The sequence below is a fragment of the Nicotiana tabacum genome, chromosome 9 (assembly GCF_000715075.1).
Source record: "Nicotiana tabacum cultivar K326 chromosome 9, ASM71507v2, whole genome shotgun sequence".
Classification (NCBI taxonomy): domain Eukaryota; kingdom Viridiplantae; phylum Streptophyta; class Magnoliopsida; order Solanales; family Solanaceae; genus Nicotiana; species Nicotiana tabacum.
In genome coordinates this window covers 63,133,168-63,160,478 of record NC_134088.1, presented here as the reverse complement: position 1 = coordinate 63,160,478, position 27,311 = coordinate 63,133,168, and the positions used below count along the sequence as shown (strand labels likewise).

At 39.7% G+C, this 27,311-nt stretch overlaps 1 long non-coding RNA gene across 1 annotated transcript in view; it reads right to left on the bottom strand.

Annotated features, from left to right (window-relative positions):
* Window positions 1-828: 828 nt before the first annotated feature.
* Window positions 829-27,311, bottom strand: part of LOC142164225 (uncharacterized) — a 33,558-nt gene continuing 7,075 nt past the window's right edge. The window contains exons 2-4 of the long non-coding RNA XR_012694890.1: window positions 19,454-19,515; window positions 14,189-14,250; window positions 829-1,178 (exon numbers count right to left, since the gene is read on the bottom strand). This is a non-coding gene — a long non-coding RNA (uncharacterized LOC142164225). The remainder of the gene's footprint in view (window positions 1,179-14,188; window positions 14,251-19,453; window positions 19,516-27,311) is intronic.

The following is a 27,311-nucleotide window of genomic DNA, read 5'->3' as shown; positions in this document are numbered from 1 at the left end:
ATCAAATCGAAATGTATCTCTATCGCACCTGAACCAATAAAATGTTACCGACTCTAAGTCTCTTCGAAGATCATCTTTCTCGAGCCATCAACATCAAAAATACCCATTCGCAACCACAATTACTACACAATCACTTACTCTTCTTGAGTCCAAACTCTTTGACAAGACATGAGAATTTAATTTTCCCCAAAATGTAATAACGTGAAAGATCCTTCAAAACATTCACACTCGAGACCGTACATCACATCAAAACGAAAATCAAGCGCCTAATGGCCTTACTTTACATTTCAAGGAAACACTTCTCGTCACATTCAAATCGTCTTAACACATCCTGCAGTTACATCATACTCATCATAAAGCCATTCCACCGCTCATCGAGCCACGAATTCCACTCGTAGGGGCATTACCAGACAAATGAGTCCAAATGTACAGGTTACAACTGAAGCTACCAAGCCAAAGCTATGGTTTAAACCTGGCCTCAAGTCCTCCAGACTAGCCCATCACCAGAACACATAATACACATCTCGAACCTCGTACATAGAATCACAAGTCGGTGATGCACAACTGATACCGAGCGCTCATGTGCGCATACGAATGAGTGGAAGGAATTCAAAGAGTTATGTTTCAAGCTGAATCAATTTCGCACGATAGAATACAAGAAAGTGAAAATTTCCTAAGGGTTCTGCAACCTCTCATAGATAAGTACAGACGTCTCCGTACCGATCCACAAGACTCTACTAAACCCGCTCATGACTCGTGAGACCTATGTAACCTAGGCTCTGATACCAATTTGTCATGACCCAAACAAACCTCTGTCATGATGGCGCCTATCGTGGAACTAGGCAAGCCGACTCATTTCCAAAACAAACCGATATTTTTATTTCAAAGATAATTTCAATGCTTTTTAACATAAAAACCTTTGCAAAGGAGTTCAAATCAAAACAAAAGTGTGGAAAAGAAAAGCCTGATATCGGGGTGTCACTAGTCATGAGCATCTACTACAATCTGTCTAACAATATCAAGGCTAACTCAGCCTGGAAAATAGCTAAATACAACTAGAGGAAGATAAGAGGGAGAAGAGCAGGGGCTGCGGTTGCCAAGCAGCTACCTTGCTATCCCCGAGAAAATCTGCAACCAAAATAATCAACAACCGCTACTGTGTCCAGCTACACCTGGATCTGCACACAAGGTGCAGGGAGTAACGTGAGTACGCAAACTCAGTAAGTAACAACAATAAATAAAGATTGAGCAGTAGTGATGAGCAATAAAGCATATAACATTCATATCAGGAAATTTTAGTAGAATACCACATGCTTTAAAAATCAGGATTTGAATCAAAACATCTCGTTTAAACACAATTCCAGTAAAAATCATTTAAAGATATTTTTCAATAATTTTCAAACAGAGGAAAAATGCAAAGGTGAGCAAAAATGATGAAATCATAAACAGCCCCTCGGGCCAAATATCACTCATATACAGCCCCTCGGGCAAACCTCACAGTCACTCGTGCCACTCGGGCATACCTCACAATCATTCTTGCCACTCGGGCATACCTCACAATCACTCATGCACTCAGCACTCGGCACTCGACACTCGACACTCGGCACTCATACTCAGTAGGTACCTGCGCTCACTGGGGGTGTGTACAGACTCTGGAGGGGCTCCTTCAGCCCAAGCGCTATAATCTGCACGCACAACTCACGTGCTATAATAATAAAGTATGTTGCAGGCGGGCAGCCCCGATCCACACTCATCCTCACAATCAAGCCCTCGGCCGATATCAAACATGCTGCAGTGTGCAGTCCGATCCCATAAATATGCAACATGCTGCGACATGCAGCCCGATCCCATAAATATCCTCACAAATCAGGCCCTCGGCCTCACTCAGGCATAAACCTCTCAAGCAACTTGTGCATTTCAGTAAAAACAGGGCATTCGGCCCAAAACAACATTTATATGCCTCAAAATAGAGTCATAAAACTGAGTTATGCAGTAAACAAGTATAACCATGACTGAGTATAGATTTTCAATCGAAAACAATGAGAGGATAGTAAGAAAAGGCCCTAAGGGTCCAAACAGTACTGGCACAAGGCCCAAACATGGCATTCAGCCCAATTAACACAAACTCTTTCTAAAAACACATAAGTATCATATAATTTCCATAAAATATGCAACTTTATAGTTGCTACGGGACGTACCAAGTCACAATCCACAACAATACACGCCCACACGCCCGTCACCTAGTATGTGCGTCACTAAAAATAGTAGAATGATACAAAATCCGGGGTTTCGTACCCTCAGAACTAGATTTACAATCGTTACTTACCTCAAACCGGTCAAATCTCTACCCCGCAATGCTCTTGTCTCTGGACTCGGCCTCCAAATATTCCAAATCTATTTACAATCAGTACAATACCCTCAATATACGCTAATGGAATGAATTTCACAAGAAAAACTATCAAATTAGACGAGAACCCAAAATTGGCTCAAACCCGGCCCCCGGGCCCACGTCTCGAAATCTGACAAAATTTAAAAAACTAGAAAGCTCATTCACTCATGAGTCTAACCATACCAAATTAATCAAAATCCGACATCGTTTGGTCCTTCAAATCCTTAAATTAAGCTTTTATAAATTCCAAGCCCTAATCCCTCATTTTCACTAATTATAATGATTAAATAACGGAAAATCACCAAGTATACAAGTATTAGGGCTCAAGCAACTTACCTCACTGATAGCCCTTGAACCACCCTTCAAATATCACTCCAAAAGCTCCAAAAAACGACTTGAAAATGGTGGAAATGAACCAAAATCGCGAAGGGTTCTATTTATGGTTTCTGCCCAGGTTTTTCGCACCTGCGAAGAATTGCACGCTTCTGCGCCACCGCACCTGCGAAAAACTCCATCGCAGGTGCGGAACTCACTTAGGAACCCAGCTTCCGCATCTGCGGGCTAAAACCCCCTTTCCGCATCTGCGCCCCAGGTTTCGCACCTGTGGGCTCGCACCTGCGACTTTTTCTTCCGCATGTGCGAAAATAGCAGTAGTAGCAGCTTCAACTGCGTTTTCCAACTTTGACAAATCCGTTAATCACCCGAAATCACCCCGAGGCCTTCGGGACCTCAACCAAAAATACCAACAAGTCATATATTAACATACCAACTTAGTCGAACCTTCGAATCACTCAAAACAACATCAAATCATCAAATTTCCCTCGGATTCAAGGTTAAGAACTTCTAAATTTCCAAATTCGGCAACCGATGCAGAAACCAATCAAACCATATTCGAATGACCTCAAATTTTGCACATGCATCATAAATGACACTACGAACCTATTCCAACTTCCGAAATTCCGTTCCGACCCCGATATCAAATTTTTCACTACCGACCAACATCGCCAAATTTCCAACTTCGTCAATTCAAGTCTAATTCTACCACGAACCTCCAAATTTTATTCCGGACACACTCCTAAGTCCAAAATCATCTAACGGAGCTAACGGAACCATCAGAATTCAAATCCGAGATCGTTTATACATAGGTCAACATCCAGTTGACTTTTTCATCTTAAGGGTCTAAATAAGAGACTAAGTGTCTCATTCCCCTCCGAACCCATTCCGGGCCCGAACCAACTAATCCGGTATATCATAATATAGCTTAAGATCATAAAGAAAACAAAAATAGGGGAAACGGGACTATAACTCCCATAACGACCGGCCGGATCGTTACATTTTGGGTCCGGTTATGGAACTTCGGAGCGAGGTAAGTCTCTTGTATAAGCTTGTGAGGGGGAAACTACCCCCTAGGTGATGTAGGTGCTATGTGATACTAGTTTTGGGTGCTACATATGCACGAGGTGACGAGAGTCCGTACGTAGCTAAAGCATGCTTATGTCTGGGTAGACTTAGGACCTTATTATGTAATAAGTGAATTATTTGAACTCATTCTGCTGGCTTAATTAATTGAACTTATAATTTAAAATTGATTTATAAATAAATGTATGTATACTAGGCCGAGCCTTATCACCTTGAGTTGTTGGCTAGTCATTTGAGAAACGATAAAGATTTTATTCACTTTGTGCTCGTGTACTGTATTGTAAGTATGTGCCTCGTAATTCGGTAACTTCCTTGCTTTCTTGTGGAGCGGGCCGAATGCCTAGGCAGTATAATAGATGCATCTATGGTTCATGCCGCTTGACCCTCGATAGTGTATACATTATTCTGGATCGGGTCGAACGACCACGGCATAATCGTACGTTATATCGCTAGTAGACTGAACATTCACGATATTATCTTCCCATTGATGCCCGACATTTTATATGGTATGCCTTATTCATTTGATATTGGAACTTAACATTTTGAGCTGTTAAGGTAGAATACAAGACTGAGAAATTCATACTTTAAAAGTATTATTGCTGTGTGATTCATATCTGCTTATGATTTACTATATTGCTTATTGGACCTCCAGTAAGTGTCGATGTTGATCCCTCGTCACTACTTCTCCGGGATTAGGCTAGATACTTACTGGGTATGCGTTGATTTACATACTCATGCTGCACTTCTGCACTAAATGTGTAGGATCTGACAGATTTATTTGGTGATCATCTTGGCACGTAGGCGCACCTGTTGGGGAGACTTTATGTGAGCTACATTCAAGGCTACGCATCGCAGTCCACGAAGTCTCCATCGTACTATTTATTTTATCCCGTCTTATTTACATTCTGGATATGTTATATTATTATTATTGTACTCCTTAATAAATGCTCATGCACTTGTGATACCGGTTTTTGGGGGTGTTCTAGAAGCTGTTATGGATTGTTTTACACTGATTCACTTACACTTACTATTATTTTAATAAAACTGTACGTAATTACGATTTATTTTAATGCACTAACCTCGTTATCCAAGAAAGACTTATGATTTTAAAAATGATAAAAGTGAATAATTTAGTGTTGGCTTGCCTAACGGCTATGTTGGGCGCCATCACGGCCTATGATGAATTTTGGATCGTGACACCAAGTGGCGTATTGAGAAAATGCCACTTGGCACAGTTAAGACAAAATCCAAAAGACAAATCTAATCTATATATCTATATCTATAGCATATATAGATCCAATAGTCCTTTTTTCTTCTATATTAGCTAAAACAAGGAAGTGAAAAAATAATTAAAAAGTCATAATAATGAAATAATAAAAAATATAAAAAGACGTAGATTGAGCTAGCTGATGACTATTTGTATTTTAGGGCAAGTTAAAATATAAACAAAGTGAATAAATTTACTTAACATATTAAGAATTTAGTGGCTTTTAAAATTAAAAATATTTCAAGTAGCAAAACCTTTTTTACGTAATATACAAAATTTATTTATAAGATAAGAAAAAGAATTAAATAATAATTATAATATATGTTTAATAACAATAATAATGAGGTTATATTAATATTGAAAACCGGGACAAACGAATATTTTATACATAAATAAATCTATATATATATGTCTCTATATTATTAAAAGGAGAGGAAAAAGCCTCTACATTAAGCCAAGTGGCAGCCTCACAATAAGCCATTTGGCAATATAGGACAAAGTTAGTTAGGTTAGGTAATAATTAATTTCTTTTGAATTCAATTTTTTTTTTTAAAAACGTGTGCATTATGTGTTTTAAGTAATTAGTTACTCTTTTTGAATTTGAATTTAAACATACTTAGCTATTTTTTCTTAATGGAATTTGTTTTATATACTGAAAATTATTTATTCTGAAACCTATTTATTTTAAATTGGGAAGTTGCCAACACATAATATAACTTCATATATTATATTAAAAGAATGATACTGAAACACGAGGTCAAGAGAAGTGTCATATAAAGAAAACACTACTTTGCACTGCACTTTAAAGGCAAAATTAACTAGATTTTATGACAAAGTCTAATCAATATCTATATTATAGATTTGTATGGAAAATTTGTATTTCTAAGAGTACATTCAAAATTGAAAACTAAAATACATAATTTTTAATATTCTTATTAGATTATATCATTTCGAAATTTTGTATATGTTTGAATTGATATACATAAATATTTGAACTGAGATAAAGCTTATAAATTTGAATCGAAAGACAAAAATATTTGAATTAATTTAAAACATAAAATATATTATTTTCCCTTCCCCTATTTATATTGGTCTCGTAGGTCCTTATCAATTCAAACAAAATAAAAGATATATAATAATGACAATTACAAGCAACATAGTAAAAAATATAAAAATTAAAACTTTATATTGAAAATAAAATAGATGAAAAGTCTAATTGCTTATTCCATATACAAAAACAACAACAACCCAATGAAATCCCACAAGTGGGGTATGGGTAGGGTACGCAGGCCTTACCCCCTACTCCAGAGGAGTAGAGATGCTGTTTTCGATAGACCCTCGGCATAATAAGATGAAATGAGACAGTGTAGCAGTAACAACAAAGGAATCCAGAAAGATAACAACAGAAATGTAATAACCAAAAAATAGAGAGAGAAATAATAACACTAAGTAGTAACAATGGTACAGTACTACATACGCGATGGAATAATATGGACATAACAATAGCCACTAATATCCTAAGACAAAACACTTCCAAACTAGCTTCCTACAACCTAACCTACAACCCTAATGAAGTAATAAGGACACTACTTGAGCCACTAACAGCCTAAAATAAAACACTATCAGACTAGCCTCATATCTCTTAACCTACAACCCTAATGCTCGACCTCCACAACTTCCTATCAAGGGCCATGTCCTTGAAAATCTACAGCTGCACCATGTGTTGCCTGATCACCTATCCCCAATATTTCTTAGGCCGCCCTCTACCTCTCCTCATACCCGTCAAGGCTATCCGTTCACACTTTCTTATCGGGGCATCCAGGCTTCTCCTCTGCACGTGCTCAAACCATCTAAAACTAGCTTCCCACATCTTGTCTTCCATGGGATCCACACCCACCTTCACCTGGATATCTTCATTCCTAATCTTATCCATCCAAGTGTGCCCGCACATCCATCTCAGCATCCTCATTTCTGCAACTTTCATCTTCCGGATATGGAAATTCTTGACTGGCCAACACTCTGCACCATATAACATGGCCAGCCTATCCACCGTTATATAGAACTTATCTTTAAGTTCTGGAGGCACATTCCTATCATACAAGGCACCAGATGCTAGCCTCCATTTCATCCACCCCACCCATATATGGTGCATGACATCCTCGTCAATCTCCCCATTGTCACGCCCCGACCTCGGCGAGCGCGACCGACGCTCAACCAAGATAACCCGGTCAAGCAAGCCTGCCAGATACTTTCTACCCGACCTTACCCATGAATAGAAATGAGATGTACTCCATTAATTAAACATTGAAAGGATTTCATAAATAACACCAGTTCATTACCATTAGCAGCTTCATTTATAATTTCTAAATTATTATAAGTTTATAGATATAATGAAAAATATATTTTCCAAATACCAACATAAGGGTGGCAAGTGGGACAGTCCAGGCCGGGGACCAGCCCGGGACCGCGGGCCAAACGGGCTAAACGGGCCAAGACCATTTGGCCTGGTTTTAGCAGGCCTGGGCCGGTCTCGTGAGCCGGTCCTATGATTTGGGCCCGTCAGGCCCGAGACCGTTTAGCCCGCCAGGGTCCGGGACCGGCCCGGTCCCTTAGCGGGCCAAACGGTCCCAACGGCTTTTTTTTTTTTTTTTATAAAAAAAGATATAGCCGTTGGGCTGTCAAAAATAGCCGTTGACTATTTATAAAATAGCCATTTAACCCCCCCAACTTTGTTTTAATCCCAAACTTTTTATAATTACACTTTTTCCCTATTTTCAACTATAAATACCCCATCATTCTTTTATTTTTTCTTATAAAATCATCAATCTATCACAATCTCTCTCTAATTTTCTTCTATAATTGCTACTATTGCTTACTTTATTGTTACAATTTGTGAAACAATTGTGAAGTTGGTGAATTGAAGTATTCAACGATAATCAATTTCCAACAAGTTGTTCGTCAATTCGGTAAACTCGTTCCAACTCTTAAGTTTTAATATTATAATTTTGTTTGTGTTTATTTATTTTCTATTACTTTATTAATTAAGATGGCTTCCTTAAAAAAACTTTTTGGTAAAAATAAGGGAAAATCCAAGAGTGATGAATGTAGTGCTCAATCTGTTCCTCCCCCACTGCCCCGGGCTCCCCGAACCAAACTCCATATACGTCCTACACCTGCTATTCTTGATAGCGATAATAGTTTATTACAATTTACTGAAAGTCAATTTTGCCATAATATTAGATCTGGTGAACAATTAGACCATGAACTAATGAATGCTCTTTATTCTAATCTAACTATTGATGAAAATGATGACGAGGAAATAGATTTTGATGAAACTCAACCGGATGATAATACACCAACTAGTGGTAACCCTGCTAATCCAAATGATGTCCTATTTGATACTCCTGTTACTACCCCTACTTTTTCTAGACAACCTAGCAAACGGACGGAAGCATCTCCCGTTTGGCCATTTTTTACTCAACTAATTCCAGAAAATAAGGCTAAGTGTAAAACTTGTGGCACGGAGTTAGTTTTTAAATATTTTGGATCGCGGGGGGAGGGGGGGACGGGAGGGGGGGACGGGAACTTTGGCTAGACACATAATGAAACACCCTCAAGATAAAGTGAGATATCTTCGTCTGAAAGCTTTGGCCGAGGGGAAAAGTCTACCTACTCCTAGTCAGGTTGACCCTAGTACCGGTTCAAATCAATTTCAACCGGGAATTAACACTGTTACCGATGGTATTTTATATTATGATCCAAAAAAAAAATCGGGAAGAATTGGCAAAAATGGTAACTGTTATGTGTTTACCCTATAGTTTTCCTTCTGATCCTAACTTTGTGCATTATATTAGAAAAAAATTTAATCCTACTTATAAAGGTTTTCCTCGCACAACCATAAAGAGCAATATTTATAAATATAAACATGAATATGCACAATATTTGTGCTATTTATTTACTCATATAAATTGTCGTATTGCTATTACAACTGATATTGGTAGAAGTGGTAACGACTGTGATTACCTTACTGTTACCAGTCATTGGATTGATGAGGATTGGATAATGCAAAAGCGCATTATTTCTTATAGAATAATTAATTTACGTCACACAGGGCAGTTTATTTCTAGCACAGTTACAGATATTTGTATATATTTTTGCATTAGTGATAAAATAATATCAATTTCAATGGATAATGCTACTAGTAACACAAATGCTATAGCCTTGCTTACCACTACGCTAAATCCTACATTTAGTGATATTTTTCATGTTAGATGTATTTGTCATATTTACCATTTAATTGTGGGTGATGGTATGAAAATTTTAAATATTGAAATTGAAAAGGTTAAAATGGCTCTTAACTGGCTTTTTTATTCAAACCGTAGAAGTAGACTTAGAGAATATTTTAAAAGATGCGATGAGTTTGGCCTAAGAGAAAGAAAGGTTCCTAAACCTTGTCCAACTAGATGGAATTACATGTATGGAAGTTTGGTTGTTGCATATGAATATAGAAACCCCATAAACTCAACATTTAATGCACATGTAAGTGATGATGATGAGCATCTTACAAATGGGGATTGGGCTAATGTTAAAATACTTGTAGAATTTTTAGAAAAATTTTATATTGCTACAAATGAATTTTCTGGGCAATATTATCCTACTATTTCTAACTGTTTAGTTTATATTGAGGGTGGGAAAATTTATAAACTTGCTATTGATTCTATGAGAAAAAAGTTTAAAAAATATTTTTTTCCCTATTCCTTCTATTTATGGTGTTTCTGCTTTGTTAAATCCTTGTATGAAATTAGGAGGTCCTCATTTTTGGTATGAAACTGTTTATAATGGTTTAGCACTTAAAGATGAGGAATTGTCTCAACTTTCGGAAACAATAGCCTCAATTAGAATAAATGCTCAAACTATTTTTAATACTTATCAAGTTGCATTAAATCATGCTAGACCAAATGTTCCAACTCATTCTTCTTCTGATTTTCAATCATCTAAAAGAACTGCGGGAGTAAGAGCACTTAGTGCTTGGGCGGGATTTAGGGGTTCTCAAGGTTCTAGTAGTAGTGATTTTTTACAACTAAATGAGCTTGAAGTTTATTTGTCGCAGGGAATTGAGGAAGTGAATCCCGACGGTTCCTTTAATCTTTTGGAATGGTGGAAGGACAAAGAAAAATACTTTCCGGATCTTTCAAGGATGGCTCGAGACATTTTAACTATTCAAGCTTCAACAGTGGCATCAGAGAGCGCTTTCAGTCAAGCAAGACTTCAACTTGGTGATTATAGAGCGTCTATGAGGGAGAGTTTGGAAAAATCAGTACTTTTCAGAGATTGGATCCGGTCGGAAAGAAGAAATTTTGGACTTGCTGAATCACAACCAGATGAAGACGAAGCTTACGAAGAAATTCTAGCTGAACTTGCGGAGGATGTTGCTTCGCCTGGAAGTGGAAATTTTAATCCTACTTATAAAGGTTTTCCTCGCATAACCATAAACGGACCTTGATAGATTTATGAAGTTTGTAAGAGATACCATGTAACTTGTATGAACAAAAATTAGTATGTATTATGTAACTTATATTTTGGCACATCTTGATTAGTTTCTTTTTCTTTTTAATGGTGGTATTAGCACCTTGTTGTGCTCATTCCATAGGGGGATGAAGAATAAGAAAGATATTGCCATATTTTTTAATGCTATAATAAAATTACAAGGCATATCTCTTTACAATATTTTATCCTCCTCAATCATCTTTTGTTTTACCTAATAATACAGGTATTACTTTTACTGCATTTCAAAAATTTATTGATGAAGATGTTGCTGCAGTCAGCATCGCAGAAATTAATAAATTAATTTCTCAAAATAATTATTTGAGCTTATATGTTAAGGTTTTGGGAGAACAGATTAGTTTTCTTGATAAAACATTTGATGATTTAACAGTTTTGATAAAAGATATGAGTACTAGCAAGAAAATAACTGATATTGCCTCTACTTCAGGAAGCAAATCAGGAGCTCAAACTGTTCTTACTAATATTCAAAGACCTCCTGAGATTCAGGATTTTAAATTTAAATCTTTTAATGATTTAGAAGAACTTCTTGATAAAAAGTTATCCGGTTTGAATATCAAACCTATTGATTTATCAAAAGATTTTGCTGATAAAATGGATGCTACTTATGATTATAAAAATGATGTTTTGTTAGAGTTTAATAAACTCAAAAGTTATCCCAAAAAGAATAGTAAGTTTACTGATAGCAGATATGCTGACAAACCCAGAATGCAGACTTATTATTAAAGTCGTCCTACTCCTCAAGATGTTTTAATAGAGGAACGTGATTGAAATCAGACTAATACGTCTTACAGTGGTTCCGAAATTTATGAATGGAATCTTGATGGTTTGACTGATAGGCAATTAACTATTCTTGTACATAGAATGCTTATGTATGCAACTATCTGTAAAGGTGTGAAAAATACAGATAGGAATATTTGCAGAATGATTGTTGCAGGTTTTACTGGCCAACTGCGTGGCTGGTGGGATAATTATTTGACTGTCGAAGAAAGGGCAATGGTTATTAACGCTAAAGCCATTGACGAAGGAGTTGATAACTTAGGCATGGCCCTAGTGGCAAATAGAGAAGATGCCGTTTATACCCTTATTCTTACTATTTTAGAACACTTTAATGGTAGATTTACCAATCAGAATGAGAATGTCCGTACTCTTCTTAATGGCCTTAGATGTAAGACCTTAGGTGAGTTTAGATTGTATAAAGACACTTTTATGAGTAGAGTGATGGAACTACCAGAGAATAAGATTGAATATTGGAAAGCTAAGTTTATAGATGGACTTCCCTCCTTATTCGCTGAAAGAGTTAAGAAGGTTCTAAGAGGTAGTTATGGTGAAATTCCATACAGAGACTATACCTATGGTAAGTTGATAGGAATTTGCACACAGGAAGGATTAAACTTGTGCAATGAATTAAGATTGTCCAGACAGCTTAAAATGGATAAGCTTAGGGAAAAATCCCAGTTAGGAGATTTTTGTACTCAGTTCGGTACTTCTACTCATAAGAAGAAGAAACATAAGTATCATAGATACTCCAACCAAGACAGTCCTTATAGGAGAAAGAGATCTAGATATAGATCCAAAGAAGAACGAGAAGCTAAGAAAGCCCATCGTAAGGCTACTAGATTTACCAAAATAGGTCTAAGAGAGATCTAGCTGACATTAAGTGTTATAAGTGTGGTAAATTTGGCCATATAGCTCCGAATTGTAAGCTTCAAAAGATGAAAACCTTAGGACTAGACAATGAGTTACGTGATAAGGTTTATGGTTTGTTATACACTTCTGGATAAGAATCGGATTATTATTCTGAGTCAGAATCCGAAGCTGAAATAGATTTACTTGATTTATCTAATAGTGATAAAAATGTTGATAATACTTGTACAACTTGCAAAGGTGATATATGTGCTTGTGATGATGGATTTTATAAATTACAATCACAATTTGAAAATTTGAATATGAAAACTATTACATCTGATAATGTAATAGAACGTTTAAAAGAAATTACTAATGAAAAACTTCGTGAAAAAATTATTAATTTGGCTGCTAGTTCAAGTTCTAAATCAAGTTCCAGTTTTGTAAAACCTTTTGAAAAAGAATTTGAATATTTTCCACCTTATTCTTTACTTGAGGTTAATAACTGTCTGTTGAACAAAAATGCAACTCCAGCAAGAGATTCTTCTTTCGATGATTTAAAAATTGAAGTTGAAAACTTGAAACGAGAGATAAAATCTCTTAAACAAAATCAAATGATTTGTGATCATAGGATTACTCAGATTGAGAAAATCAATTCTCCAGCTGAGAAATCTAATGATAAAAATAAAGGTATTTGTGAAAATGATATTGAAGAAAAACCTATTAGTTTTAATCCTAAACATGATATGTTTTTAGGAATGATGCAAATTATTACTGCTCATAAATGGTATATCAAATGTACTATTCTCATTGATAATAGTTTTTCAATTACAAACATTGCCATGATTGATAGTGGAGCAGATGTTAGCTGCATTCAAGAAGGTTTAATACCTACGAAATATTTTCAAAAAATTACTCATATGGTTAGATCTGTATCCGGACATGCTTTAGATATAAAGTATAAGCTTCCTAATACGGGTATCTGTCAGAATAAAGTCTGTATTCCTCACTTCTTTTTCGTGGTAAAAAAGCAGTTATACCCTCCTATTATACTTGGAACACCGTTTATTAACGCCATTTATCCTTTTACTAGCATAGACTCGAAAGGTTTTACTGCTACCTATAAGGATAAAGAAATAAGTTATACTTTTGTTACAGATCCAGTAACTAGAGATATTAATGCTTTAATTGATATGAAGCAAAAACATGTTGATTCTTTACAATTAGAATTATTTAGTATGAATATATTTGATACTTTAAATTCTACTAAAGTACATGAAAAAATTAAATTGATTTCCAAGCAGATTGCTGTTGATATTTGTGCTGAGCATCCTAGTACTTTTTGGAATCGAAAAAAATATATTGTCACTCTTCCATATGAAGATAATTTCTTTGAGGATGATATTCCTACTAAATCTCGACTATTATATATACATTTAATATATATACTATACTATATATACATCTTATATACTATATATATTCGAATATCTATACATCTTAGATATTTATTTTAACATCCTTTTGTCTCTAATATCTATTTATTTTTTTATTTTTTTTAAAAATATTGGGCCCACTTAGCCCACTTAGCCCGTTTAGCCCGCGGTCCGGGACCCTTTAGCCCGGTCCCGGTCCCGGGCCGGTCCTTAGAAAAAGCCCGTTTAGGCCGGGCCCATTTGGCCCGTTTAATTTGGGCCCGGTCCGGGACCGGACCTGTGACCGTTTGGACCGGCCCACTTGGCCCGTTTAGGCCCGGGACCGGCCCACTTTCCAGCCCTATACCAACACTTCTAGTTCAATTCCCAACATCAAACACCGCCCACAACCTGCTTATGGAGCCTCTAAGTACAATAAAAGAGTAGTATGGAAGTGCCGGCAACATTCAACATCAAATGACATCAGGCCCGGAATAGAGTAGGGCTTACCAAAACCTGCTGAATAGGGAGTAACTGCTAACGAGATCCAAAGATGCCCTCTGATGAACCACCTGCATCCATTGAAGATGCAGCGCCCCCGACAAAATGGACATTAGTACATATGGAATAGTATTAGTATGTAAAACTAAATGTCCTCTTTCAAAATAGAATGCCAATATAAGAAAGGAAAACTATGGAAACATCAAGCAACGATCAATGATATCCAAATGCCAAGTTAAAACATAACAATTTTCAAAATACGAAGATCATACTGTGAAGATGATATCAAAATACGAAGATAATGTTATTTTTGGTTGGAAGATCTTTAATACCGATATACCATCGTGAATTCAGCATGGAGTCCGATCACGGACCGATCGGCTAAGCCATCTCACAAGAGACATCCAATCACAATACCACCGTACTTTTAGCACGGAGTCCCCTCTCAGCCCGATCGGCTAAGCCGTTTCACCAGAGACATCCAATCACAACTTCTACACAAAGCGACCCTGCCTCCTCACCCCAATGTGTGTGGGTGGAGGTGTAATCACAATCACAATCACCACCATGTGTGCAGCATGGCATCCGATCTCGACCCGATCGTCTAGGTCATGTCACCACAATGCCGTGTGGATTGACATCACCATTTTGCTAACAATCATCTCATCCCAATTAAGGGGAATATTCTTATCACATCAATCTCATCCTAAATAAGGGGAATAATCAAAATGCACTCCTACACCGGCACATGTAGTTTCGGGGTTAGGTTGTTTCCACCTACCCTTCCTCGGTGGCTAACGATACTCCAAAAAATATTTTTGATTTTCATACAAAGGAAACATAAATACAATTGCATTTACCTCATAACCCTTCATACCATATATAGATTCATTAGTACTTTCAACCACTTACAACATCATCATTTCATTGGCTCTATTGGCCATACATATGATTCTTCTTTCATGGAATAATGGTCGTATTTCATATTCCACACTTCCATTTCTTTACTTTCAAGGATCATCATCGTAAACATCAACATATAGAATATTCCAAAAATCACAACTTTAAGTTTATTTGTAATGAAGACTTGAAACACAGTGTATCTCTGTCCAAGAAATTGAGTAAAATGATTGGCAATCAAAGCGCAAGTTAAAATCATAAATGAGTAACACACCATTTATTCTTGAAATACTTTTTCCCCCAAAAGGGAAATGCACAATTTCAACTCATGAATATGTAAGAGCTTAAAACACATTGGAAATACTTACAAAGCATAGCATTAGTTAAAACAACCACATTTGGGCATGACTTGAGTACATAAGCTTTTAGGCAAATCTATTTTCGAAGTCATTTTGAAACAGCTGAATCAAGGCTCATTCCATAACGTCTGACACATCATTTCATTTTATTGGCACCATTGGCCACAAGTATAACTTTCATTATTGGCACGGTGGCCACACTTTATATCTTCAACCCACTTCTTTCACTTTCAAGCATCTTTATAGATTATCAACAATAATGCATTTCAAATCAAGACTTTAGGTACACATATGAGCAATTAAGAGTCTTAAGCACATCGAGTTTTTCTCACACAATTTGGCATCATAACTTTCATTTGAAACACTTCTCAAAGCCATAACATTTTAATACACATATCATTCATGAACACATTCCCGAAGGATAACATAATGTGATAGAAACATTCGAAACACGTTTTGAACACATAACTTTCAACAATTTGCTTACTCAGGATAATCGAATTTATTCGGAACAACTCGGAACATGGGAATTAGGAACTTGAACCATCCATACTTGATGCTTATGGGGACATTATGGAATTCGATTCTAAGAGAGAAGTTTAGCAAACATACCTTGCTTTGAGCTTTCCTTAAATTACTATAATGTTTCGAAAATCCTAGAAATCCCAATCTATTTTGACACATAACAAAATTGAACATAAATTAGGAAGATATTCATGATTTCAGCTCATTTGATCATATTTATCAAACACTAGGTGTGCAAATTCGACTACAATCTTCTTCTACAATATTTCCTTCACTCCACAACCTATTCAATACCAAGAGTTCACTCCATAATCCATTCAATACCCGATTTTACCCGTACACAAATAGTCCCCTCATTTTTTGGAGGGTAGATTTATCGAAATGACGGGAAGCGTAACCGAGATGACGGGTCGACGAAACATCCCATCAGTCACATCATTCTGACTTCGGACATGTGCCAGCCACCGGTTGACTATCCTCGAATGTGAAACATCACGCATTGATTGTCCTTCCTTTATAAAAGCTCCGACCCCCTTTTCACTTCTCTACTTTCCAATTTCTGCTCTTTGATTTACCCTCGAACTTTTTATTTACCTTTAACTTCTTCAAATCTTCACACACTACTCCTTAGATCTTCATATCTTTAACCCCAAATCCTCATACTTTCTCTTTGAATCTTCAACCCAGATCTTCATATCTTTATCCCAGGCCTTCATATCTTCATCCCATCTTTAAATCTTCATATATTTTCTTCAAGCCTTCATATTCCCATAATTTGATAGCAAAAACTTCCAAATCCATGCCTCAGCAAACCGCCCCTTCATCTTCCAACCCGGCCACGGAGGCCAAGGTGGCCATTCACGAGGTGGCCCGGGAGCCTCCCTTGAAGAGTTTCATCCCCGGGGACTGTTCTATCAAAAATGATTTCACATTCGAAAAGGCCTCCAGTCAACAGGACCGAGGCGAGGGAGCATGGAGGTATATATGCTCCATAACTGAATAGATATTACCCACAGTTTGGGCAAATTGTAACTGGGAGGGTAAAGAGGTGGTTGTCCCTGGGACCAACGAAGACATCACTATTCATGTGGAGGGGTACCTATATGTTTACACTTACCCCTTCACGCTCCCCCTGGTGGACCCCGTAGTCCTCAACTTCTGCAAGAGGTATGAGGTCTGTCTTGGGCATATTCACCTTTCCTTCTGGAGGATCGTAATCGTCCTCCGACACTTTATAAACATCAACGAAGCACCTCAGTTCTCCCTCGACCATCTACTTTGTCTATACAGCCCCCGAATCTTCCGAGGGGGGTTGATCAAGTTCGATCGCCGAGCAAGTAAGGCTCCGTTCGAAAGCATCAATGAGGACCGAGACCGGGGTTGGCAGGGGAGGATCGTTCGGGTGAAAATCGAAGACCATATCCTCGTCAAAAATCTACCATTCCTGGAAAAGTGGAACACATCCCATAAGTCTTTTCCTTCTCGAGTATTTGGCATTCCCTTTAATTCTTTCTCTAATTGCCTGTGTTTATCGTTGTGTAGCGGTTGCCCAAGTTCCAAACATAGTCCCCCGCTTCAAGGAGTGGTCTGAGGGGATCTGCAAACAGATGTCCTACTCCAAGCGTGCATGGCGTAAGCTCTCGAAGGGCAAGTGGGATGCCCGTTCTCATGGTAAGGCTCTATCTCGAATGATTACATTCGTACGCTTGTCCTATATTTTGCTAAGTCTTCGTCCTTCTCACAGGTTTTTCCAAGACCGTCGAGTTCGGGCCGTTGGATGAGGACGAGGATATTTCCTTACTTGCCAAACCCTCCACTTCAGGACAACCCGGGGCTTCCGTAAAGGAGGAGAAAAAGAAGAAGAAGAGGAAATCCGCGGGCTCCCCGGATGCCGAGGTGAAGAAGAAGAGGGTGACCATCCGGGTCTGGAAAAGCAATGATGGAGAGCAGGCGGTAACTGGGAAAGGTGACCACGAGGTCGATCCCCCTCTAGCTCGGGAACCAGAGGGAGAGCCGGAGGCCGTAGCCTCCCGAGAAGTCGCTGCTGTCCCGAAGGAATTAGCTAGTGTCATGTACATCGTGGAGACGCCGTCCTATATTGAGTCCATGCTCGAAGAGGCTCAAGCGGGAATAGAGAAATCAAACTAGACGATGCCAGGTCCAAATGATTCCCTCAACACGTTCTTCAATGGCATGGACATGGACATGGCTACGTTGGAGGACTTCTCCGGACTTGGTCACCTGGAGGTCCCAAGAAAGGATGTGACATCGGGAGCTTGCGAGCCGAGCTCGAGCCCGAAACTAGTGAAGCAATTCCCTGCCCCGAGTGTGGACCCCAACCATAAGAAAAAGGTCGTTCTTACTATCCCAGCGGATGCGCGATCCCTGTCCTCTCCGGTGGGCGTAGCCAGCTACCTTCGTTGCCTGGTGATCGAAGAGGACCAGGCAAAGATGAACAAAGTAGGCATGTCGAGCCTCTTCAATGAGGTGCAGCAAGCACTAAACTGGGTAAGGCATCTACTCTTCATACCCCTTGCGATTCTTGCTTAGTTTTATACATGTTCTAATGACTTCGTTATTTTTCACGCTTCAATGCTTCATCATGAAAGCTTCCTTCGGTCTCACTTGGAGATCAGCCAGCTTGAGTTCGAGCTCAAAGAGCAAGTCCGGAAGAAAGACATGTACATGGCTCTTAGCAAACAACAAGATGAGGCCCTCAAGGACCTCCCAACTCGTGGATATTAATGCTTTAATTGATATGAAGCAAAAACATGTTGATTCTTTACAATTAGAATTATTTAGTATGAATATATTTGATACTTTAAATTCTACTAAAGTACATGAAAAAATCAAATTGATTTCCAAGCAGATTGTTGTTGATATTTGTGCTGAGCATCCTAGTACTTTTTGGAATCGAAAAAAATATATTGTCACTCTTCCATATGAAGATAATTTCTTTGAGGATGATATTCCTACTAAATCTCGACTATTATATATACATTTAATATATATACTATACTATATATACATCTTATATACTATATATATTCGAATATCTATACATCTTAGATATTTATTTTAACATCCTTTTGTCTCTAATATCTATTTATTTTTTTATTTTTTTTAAAAATATTGGGCCCACTTAGCCCACTTAGCCCGTTTAGCCCGCGGTCCGGGACCCTTTAGCCCGGTCCCGGTCCCGGGCCGGTCCTTAGAAAAAGCCCGTTTAGGCCGGGCCCATTTGGCCCGTTTAATTTGGGCCCGGTCCGGGACCGGACCTGTGACCGTTTGGACCGGCCCACTTGGCCCGTTTAGACCCGGGACCGGCCCACTTTCCAGCCCTATACCAACACTTCTAGTTCAATTCCCAACATCAAACACCGCCCACAACCTGCTTATGGAGCCTCTAAGTACAATAAAAGAGTAGTATGGAAGTGCCGGCAACATTCAACATCAAATGACATCAGGCCCGGAATAGAGTAGGGCTTACCAAAACCTGCTGAATAGGGAGTAACTGCTAACGAGATCCAAAGATGCCCTCTGATGAACCACCTGCATCCATTGAAGATGCAGCGCCCCCGACAAAATGGACATTAGTACATATGGAATAGTATTAGTATGTAAAACTAAATGTCCTCTTTCAAAATAGAATGCCAATATAAGAAAGGAAAACTATGGAAACATCAAGCAACGATCAATGATATCCAAATGCCAAGTTAAAACATAACAATTTTCAAAATACGAAGATCATACTGTGAAGATGATATCAAAATACGAAGATAATGTTATTTTTGGTTGGAAGATCTTTAATACCGATATACCATCGTGAATTCAGCATGGAGTCCGATCACGGACCGATCGGCTAAGCCATCTCACAAGAGACATCCAATCACAATACCACCGTACTTTTAGCACGGAGTCCCATCTCAGCCCGATCGGCTAAGCCGTTTCACCAGAGACATCCAATCACAACTTCTACACAAAGCGACCCTGCCTCCTCACCCCAATGTGTGTGGGTGGAGGTGTAATCACAATCACAATCACCACCATGTGTGCAGCATGGCATCCGATCTCGACCCGATCGTCTAGGTCATGTCACCACAATGCCGTGTGGATTGACATCACCATTTTGCTAACAATCATCTCATCCCAATTAAGGGGAATATTCTTATCACATCAATCTCATCCTAAATAAGGGGAATAATCAAAATGCACTCCTACACCGGCACATGTAGTTTCGGGGTTAGGTTGTTTCCACCTACCCTTCCTCGGTGGCTAACGATACTCCAAAAAATATTTTTGATTTTCATACAAAGGAAACATAAATACAATTGCATTTACCTCATAACCCTTCATACCATATATAGATTCATTAGTACTTTCAACCACTTACAACATCATCATTTCATTGGCTCTATTGGCCATACATATGATTCTTCTTTCATGGAATAATGGTCGTATTTCATATTCCACACTTCCATTTCTTTACTTTCAAGGATCATCATCGTAAACATAAACATATAGAATATTCCAAAAATCACAACTTTAAGTTTATTTGTAATGAAGACTTGAAACACAGTGTATCTCTGTCCAAGAAATTGAGTAAAATGATTGGCAATCAAAGCGCAAGTTAAAATCATAAATAAGTAACACACCATTTATTCTTGAAATACTTTTTCCCCCAAAAGGGAAATGCACAATTTCAACTCATGAATATGTAAGAGCTTAAAACACATTGAAAATACTTACAAAGCATAGCATTAGTTAAAACAATCACATTTGGGCATGACTTGAGTACATAAGCTTTTAGGCAAATCTATTTTCGAAGTCATTTTGAAACAGCTGAATCAAGGCTCATTCCATAACGTCTGACACATCATTTCATTTTATTGGCACCATTGGCCACAAGTATAACTTTCATTATTGGCACGGTGGCCGCACTTTATATCTTCAACCCACTTCTTTCACTTTCAAGCATCTTTATAGATTATCAACAATAATGCATTTCAAATCAAGACTTTAGTTACACATATGAGCAATTAAGAGTCTTAAGCACATCGAGTTTTTCTCACACAATTTGGCATCATAACTTTCATTTGAAACACTTCTCAAAGCCATAACATTTTAATACACATATCATTCATGAACACATTCCCGAAGGATAACATAATGTGATAGAAACATTCAAAACACGTTTTGAACACATAACTTTCAACAATTTGCTTACTCCGGATAATCGAATTTATTCGGAACAACTCGGAACATGGGAATTAGGAACTTGAACCAACCATACTTGATGCTTATGGGGACATTATGGAATTCGATTCTAAGAGAGAAGTTTAGCGAACATACCTTGCTTTGAGCTTTCCTTAAATTACTATAATGTTTCGAAAATCCTAGAAATCCCAATCTATTTTGACACATAACAAAATTGAACATAAATTAGGAAGATATTCATGATTTCAGCTCATTTGAGCATATTTATCAAACACTAGGTGTGCAAATTCGACTACAATCTTCTTCTACAATATTTCCTTCACTCCACAACCTATTCAATACCAAGAGTTCACTCCATAATCCATTCAATACCCAATTTTACCCGTACACAAATAGTCCCCTCATTTTTCGGAGGGTAGATTTATCGAAACGACGGGAAGCGTAACCGAGATGACGGGTCGATGAAACATCCCATCAGTCACATCATTCTGACTTCGGACATGTGCCAGCCACCGGTTGACTATCCTCGAATGTGAAACGTCACGCATTGATTGTCCTTCCTTTATAAAAGCTCCGACCCCCTTTTCACTTCTCTACTTTCCAATTTCTGCTCTTTGATTTACCCTCGAACTTTTTATTTACCTTTAACTTCTTCAAATCTTCACACACTACTCCTTAGATCTTCATATCTTTAACCCCAAATCCTCATACTTTCTCTTTGAATCTTCAACCCAGATCTTCATATCTTTATCCCAGGCCTTCATATCTTCATCCCATCTTTAAATCTTCATATATTTTCTTCAAGCCTTCATATTCCCATAATTTGATAGCAAAAACTTCCAAATCCATGCCTCAGCAAACCGCCCCTTCATCTTCCAACCCGGCCACGGAGGCCAAGGTGGCCATTCACGAGGTGGCCCGGGAGGGCCTCCCTTGAAGAGTTTCATCCCCGGGGACTGTTCTATCAAAAATGATTTCACATTCGAAAAGGCCTCCAGTCAACAGGACCGAGGCGAGGGAGCATGGAGGTATATATGCTCCGTAACTGAATAGATATTACCCACAGTTTGGGCAAATTGTAACTGGGAGGGTAAAGAGGTGGTTGTCCCTGGGACCAACGAAGACATCACTATTCATATGGAGGGGTACCTATATGTTTACACTTACCCCTTCACGCTCCCCCTGGTGGACCCCGTAGTCCTCAACTTCTGCAAGAGGTATGAGGTCTGTCTTGGGCATATTCACCTTTCCTTCTGGAGGATCGTAATCGTCCTCCGACACTTTATAAACATCAACGAAGCACCTCAGTTCTCCCTCGACCATCTACTTTGTCTATACAGCCCCCGAATCTTCCGAGGGGGGTTGATCAAGTTCGATCGCCGAGCAAGTAAGGCTCCGTTCGAAAGCATCAATGAGGACCGAGACCGGGGTTGGCAGGGGAGGATCGTTCGGGTGAAAATCGAAGACCATATCCTCGTCAAAAATCTACCATTCCTGGAAAAGTGGAACACATCCCGTAAGTCTTTTCCTTCTCGAGTATTTGGCATTCCCTTTAATTCTTTCTCTAATTGCTGTGTTTATCGTTGTGTAGCGGTTGCCCAAGTTCCAAACATAGTCCCCCGCTTCAAGGAGTGGTCTGAGGGGATCTGCAAACAGATGTCCTACTCCAAGCGTGCATGGCGTAAGCTCTCGAAGGGCAAGTGGGATGCCCGTTCTCATGGTAAGGCTCTATCTCGAATGATTACATTCGTACGCTTGTCCTATATTTTGCTAAGTCTTCGTCCTTCTCACAGGTTTTTCCAAGACCGTCGAGTTCGGGCCGTTGGATGAGGACGAGGATATTTCCTTACTTGCCAAACCCTCCACTTCAGGACAACCCGGGGCTTCCGTAAAGGAGGAGAAAAAGAAGAAGAAGAGGAAATCCGCGGGCTCCCCGGATGCCGAGGTGAAGAAGAAGAGGGTGACCATCCGGGTCTGGAAAAGCAATGATGGAGAGCAGGCGGTAACTGGGAAAGGTGACCACGAGGTCGATCCCCATCTAGCTCGGGAACAGAGGGAGAACCGGAGGCCGTAGCCTCCCGAGAAGTCGCTGCTGTCCCGAAGGAATTAGCTAGTGTCATGTACCTCGTGGAGACGCCGTCCTATATTGAGTCCATGCTCGAAGAGGCTCAAGCGGGAATAGAGAAATCAAACTAGACGATGCCAGGTCCAAATGATTCCCTCAACACGTTCTTCAATGGCATGGACATGGACATGGCTACGTTGGAGGACTTCTCCGGACTTGGTCACCTGGAGGTCCCAAGAAAGGATGTGACATCGGGAGCTTGCGAGCCGAGCTCGAGCCCGAAACTAGTGAAGCAATTCCCTGCCCCGAGTGTGGACCCCAACCATAAGAAAAAGGTCATTCTTACTATCCCAGCGGATGCGCGATCCCTGTCCTCTCCGGTAGGCGTAGCCAGCTACCTTCGTTGCCTGGTGATCGAAGAGGACCAGGCAAAGATGAACAAAGTAGGCATGTCGAGCCTCTTCAATGAGGTGCAGCAAGCACTAAACTGGGTAAGGCATCTAATCTTCATACCCCTTGCGATTCTTGCTTAGTTTTATACATGTTCTAATGACTTCGTTATTTTTCACGCTTCAATGCTTCATCATGAAAGCTTCCTTCGGTCTCACTTGGAGATCAGCCAGCTTGAGTTCGAGCTCAAAGAGCAAGTCCGGAAGAAGGATATGTACATGGCTCTTAGCAAACAACAAGATGAGGCCCTCAAGGACCTCCCAACTCGTGGTGACTAACAACGCAACTTCGCAGGTCCAGGAGAAGGTAGACCTGATCGATCAGCTCCGGGCTGAGATAGATGAGGTCAAGCCTACGACCGAGGCGTGGAAGGGCAGGATGGACATGGTGGCTTTGAAAAAAGAGACTGCAAAAAAGGAGCTGGCATTGGTCAAGGACCAACTCCGGGTGGCAAAGGACAAGGCCGACAAGTGGTCTCGGCTAAATGATGAACTCCGGGCACAACTTAACTCAGACGTCACAGAACGGGATGTCCTCAGCCAAGAATACATTACGCTGAGGTCCAAATTAGAGAAAACTTCGATCGATTCATCCGATGTTGAGGAGTGCTTGCCCAGTATAAGGCCGATATGGAGATAGTCGAGGCCCGCTTAAAGACGAAGACCGAATATATAAAGTGGCTATCCCGGAGAAAGACCCTCGAGGAGATTCACGCCCGAGGTTTTGACCTATCGGCTGAGATCGAAGAAGCCAAGAGACTCGAGACCGAGGCAAAGAAACTCTACGAGCCTGCAAGTCCCGAAGGCTCCGAGGGTTCCGATGATTCTGGTGACAAGTCGAGCCCCGATGAAGACTAGGAATTGATGCCTTAGTTTTTAGTTTTCCCTTGTATATTTTCTTTTTGTTTATTTTGGGGCCGTTTTATCGTGCCTTTGTAAATATGTTTTTGAAATATATAAAATTTCCCCCTTTGTCCATACCGTATCTTTACCTTTCAGCATCTATTTGCAATTTTTTACTTGTGTATCATTTTTTGATGCCATAGCATAAAATCGAATGTAGTCTAGAGCATCCGTGCTTAAGTGTCTTAGACGATATTTTTGCCGAGGGTAACATTTAAATAAGTTTCGACTTTACATAAGGGCCTTAATATCTGATTACGGTCTTCGGACGTCTCTAAGCAGTTTTTAGGGCGGCCGTAGCCTTTCATATTCGGACACTGCCTAATAGGCTTGGTGCCTCCGGGATTCGGTAGCCCGAGTCGTCCGAAGTTTTAGCAGTCAACAGTCCTCGAGTAGGGGTAGCCCATGGGCTTTAGGATCCTGGATCGAAGGAGTGGAATTCGCATTAATAAAGTATAAAGGAAGTAAAGATTCCTTTCATTGTTTAATATGTAGGGTACATGATCGGAGGCGCATAAGCCTTGTGCCGTGGCTAGAGTGGGCTACACGGGTACAGTTCTTATGACCGTTTGACCCTTACAAATTAATTCTAATCACCAAGCCTTTTCTTTGACATAAAAAGAATTTTTTTTCTTTTCTAAGGATCATAACCTAGGGGTAATGGTCCCCGGTATTTGAGGCCGAACTCATGATGGCTTGGATACTGTTGATTCGATGCAAACGATCATCAATTCAAGTTTAAGTCCGTACTTCAAAACTAAGGTACATGTTTTACTGTTGCTTCGTTAAAAACCTTGCCGAAAAATCCGCTTCGGGACAAAATCGGTTCTAGGAAAAAAGAGTACAACACGTGCTTTCAGACCTAATTATTGTATTTGTCCCTGGCCGAGTACCTAAATACGTTAGTCTGTAATGTAACTAAATTAAAAGGGAATTAAGTTCGTACCTTAGCAGTAATACCACTTCAAGTGCACTATGTTTCAGTTGTTTGGTAGTTGTACACCGTTTCCCGATTCGAGTTTATACGAACCTTTGCCAGTTATTCCGATAACTCGATACGGTCCTTCCCAATTCGGGCCCAATTTTCCTTCATTTGGGTTCCTGATGTATTGTGTTACCTTTATCAATAACAATTCCCCGACTTGAAAATGTCGGAGGCTGGCTCTTCGGTTGTAGTACCTCCCTACTTGTTTCTTTTGGGCGGCCAACCGGACCAGGGCGGCCTCCCGCCTTTCGTCCAACAATTCTATGCTCGTGGTCATGGCCTGACTGTTTGACTCTTCAGCAGTATACTGAAACCTGAGGCTCAGTTCCCCTACCTCGACTAGTATTAAGGCTTCCGCTCCATAGACCAGAGAGAACGAGGTCACCCGGTACTTAACTTCGAAGTCGTACGGTATGCCCACAGGATTTCGTGCTAAATTTCCTTCCACTTTCCTTTAGAACTGGTCAACCTCTTTTTCAAGTTTTAGAGTATAGTCTTGTTTGTCAATTCTGCTTGCCCGTTCTTACTAGGGTGGTAAGGCATTGATACTATCTTCTTGATCTTTTGATCCTCAAAAAACTTACTTACCTTGCTGCTGACGAATCATTTTCCGTTGTCGCAAACGATCTCAGCTAGTATTCCAAATTGACATATTATGTGATCCCAGATGAAGTCGATGACTTATTTCTCTCGGATCTTCTTGAACACCTGAGCCTTGAACCATTTGGAAAAATAATCGATCATGAGTAGTATGAATTACACCTTACCGGGTGCCCATGGCAGGGAGCTGACGATGTCCATTCCCCACTTCATAAACGACCATGGTGACAGGACGAGGTGCAGCATCTCTCGCGGTTGATGAATCATCGGGGCATGCCTTTGGTACTTACTGCATTTTTGCACGAAATCTTTCACATCCTTCTCCATTTCATTCCAGTAGTAGGCTCTGCTCAGCTTCCGAACTAAGGATTCTACCCCTGAATGGTTCTTGCAAGTGCCCTCATGAACTTCTCTCATGGCGTATTCGGTCTCTCCTGGCCCTAAGCATCTGGAAAGTTGGCCAAAGAAGGATCTCCTGAACAATGCCCCCTCGACTAAGCTAAATCTGGCAGCCTTGGTGCGTAGGGCTCTTGATTCCTTGGGATTCGAAGACAATTTTCCTGTCTTCAAATAGTCTATGTATTTGTTTCTCCAATCCCAAGTCAAACTTGTTGAGTTTACTTCGGCGTGACCTTCTTCGACCACCGAGTTCATCAGTTGTATCTCTACCCCCGAGCTTAATTCATCGGAGTTGACAGACAACCCCAAGTTGGACAGTGCATCGGCCTTACTATTTTGATCTCGGGGTACATACTGCAGAGTCCATTCCTTGAATCAGTGCAGGGTCACCTACAATTTGTCCAAGTACCTCCGCATCCGTTCCTCTTTTACCTCGAACGTTTTGTTGACTTGATTTATGATGAGGAGGGAGTCACATTTGGCTGTGATTACTTTGGCGCCAAGGCTCTTAGCCAGTTCTAGACCTGCAATCATGGCCTCATACTCGGCTTCATTGTTAGTCAATTTTACAATTCTAATAGACTACCTAATTACGCTTCCCGCAGGTGGTTTCAATATGATACCGAGACCAGACCCCTTCACATTGGAGGCAATGTCCGTGAATAGGGTCCAAATTCCCGAATTAGCCCCTAGGTGAGCAGTAATTCCCTTTCGACTTCGGGTATCAAGG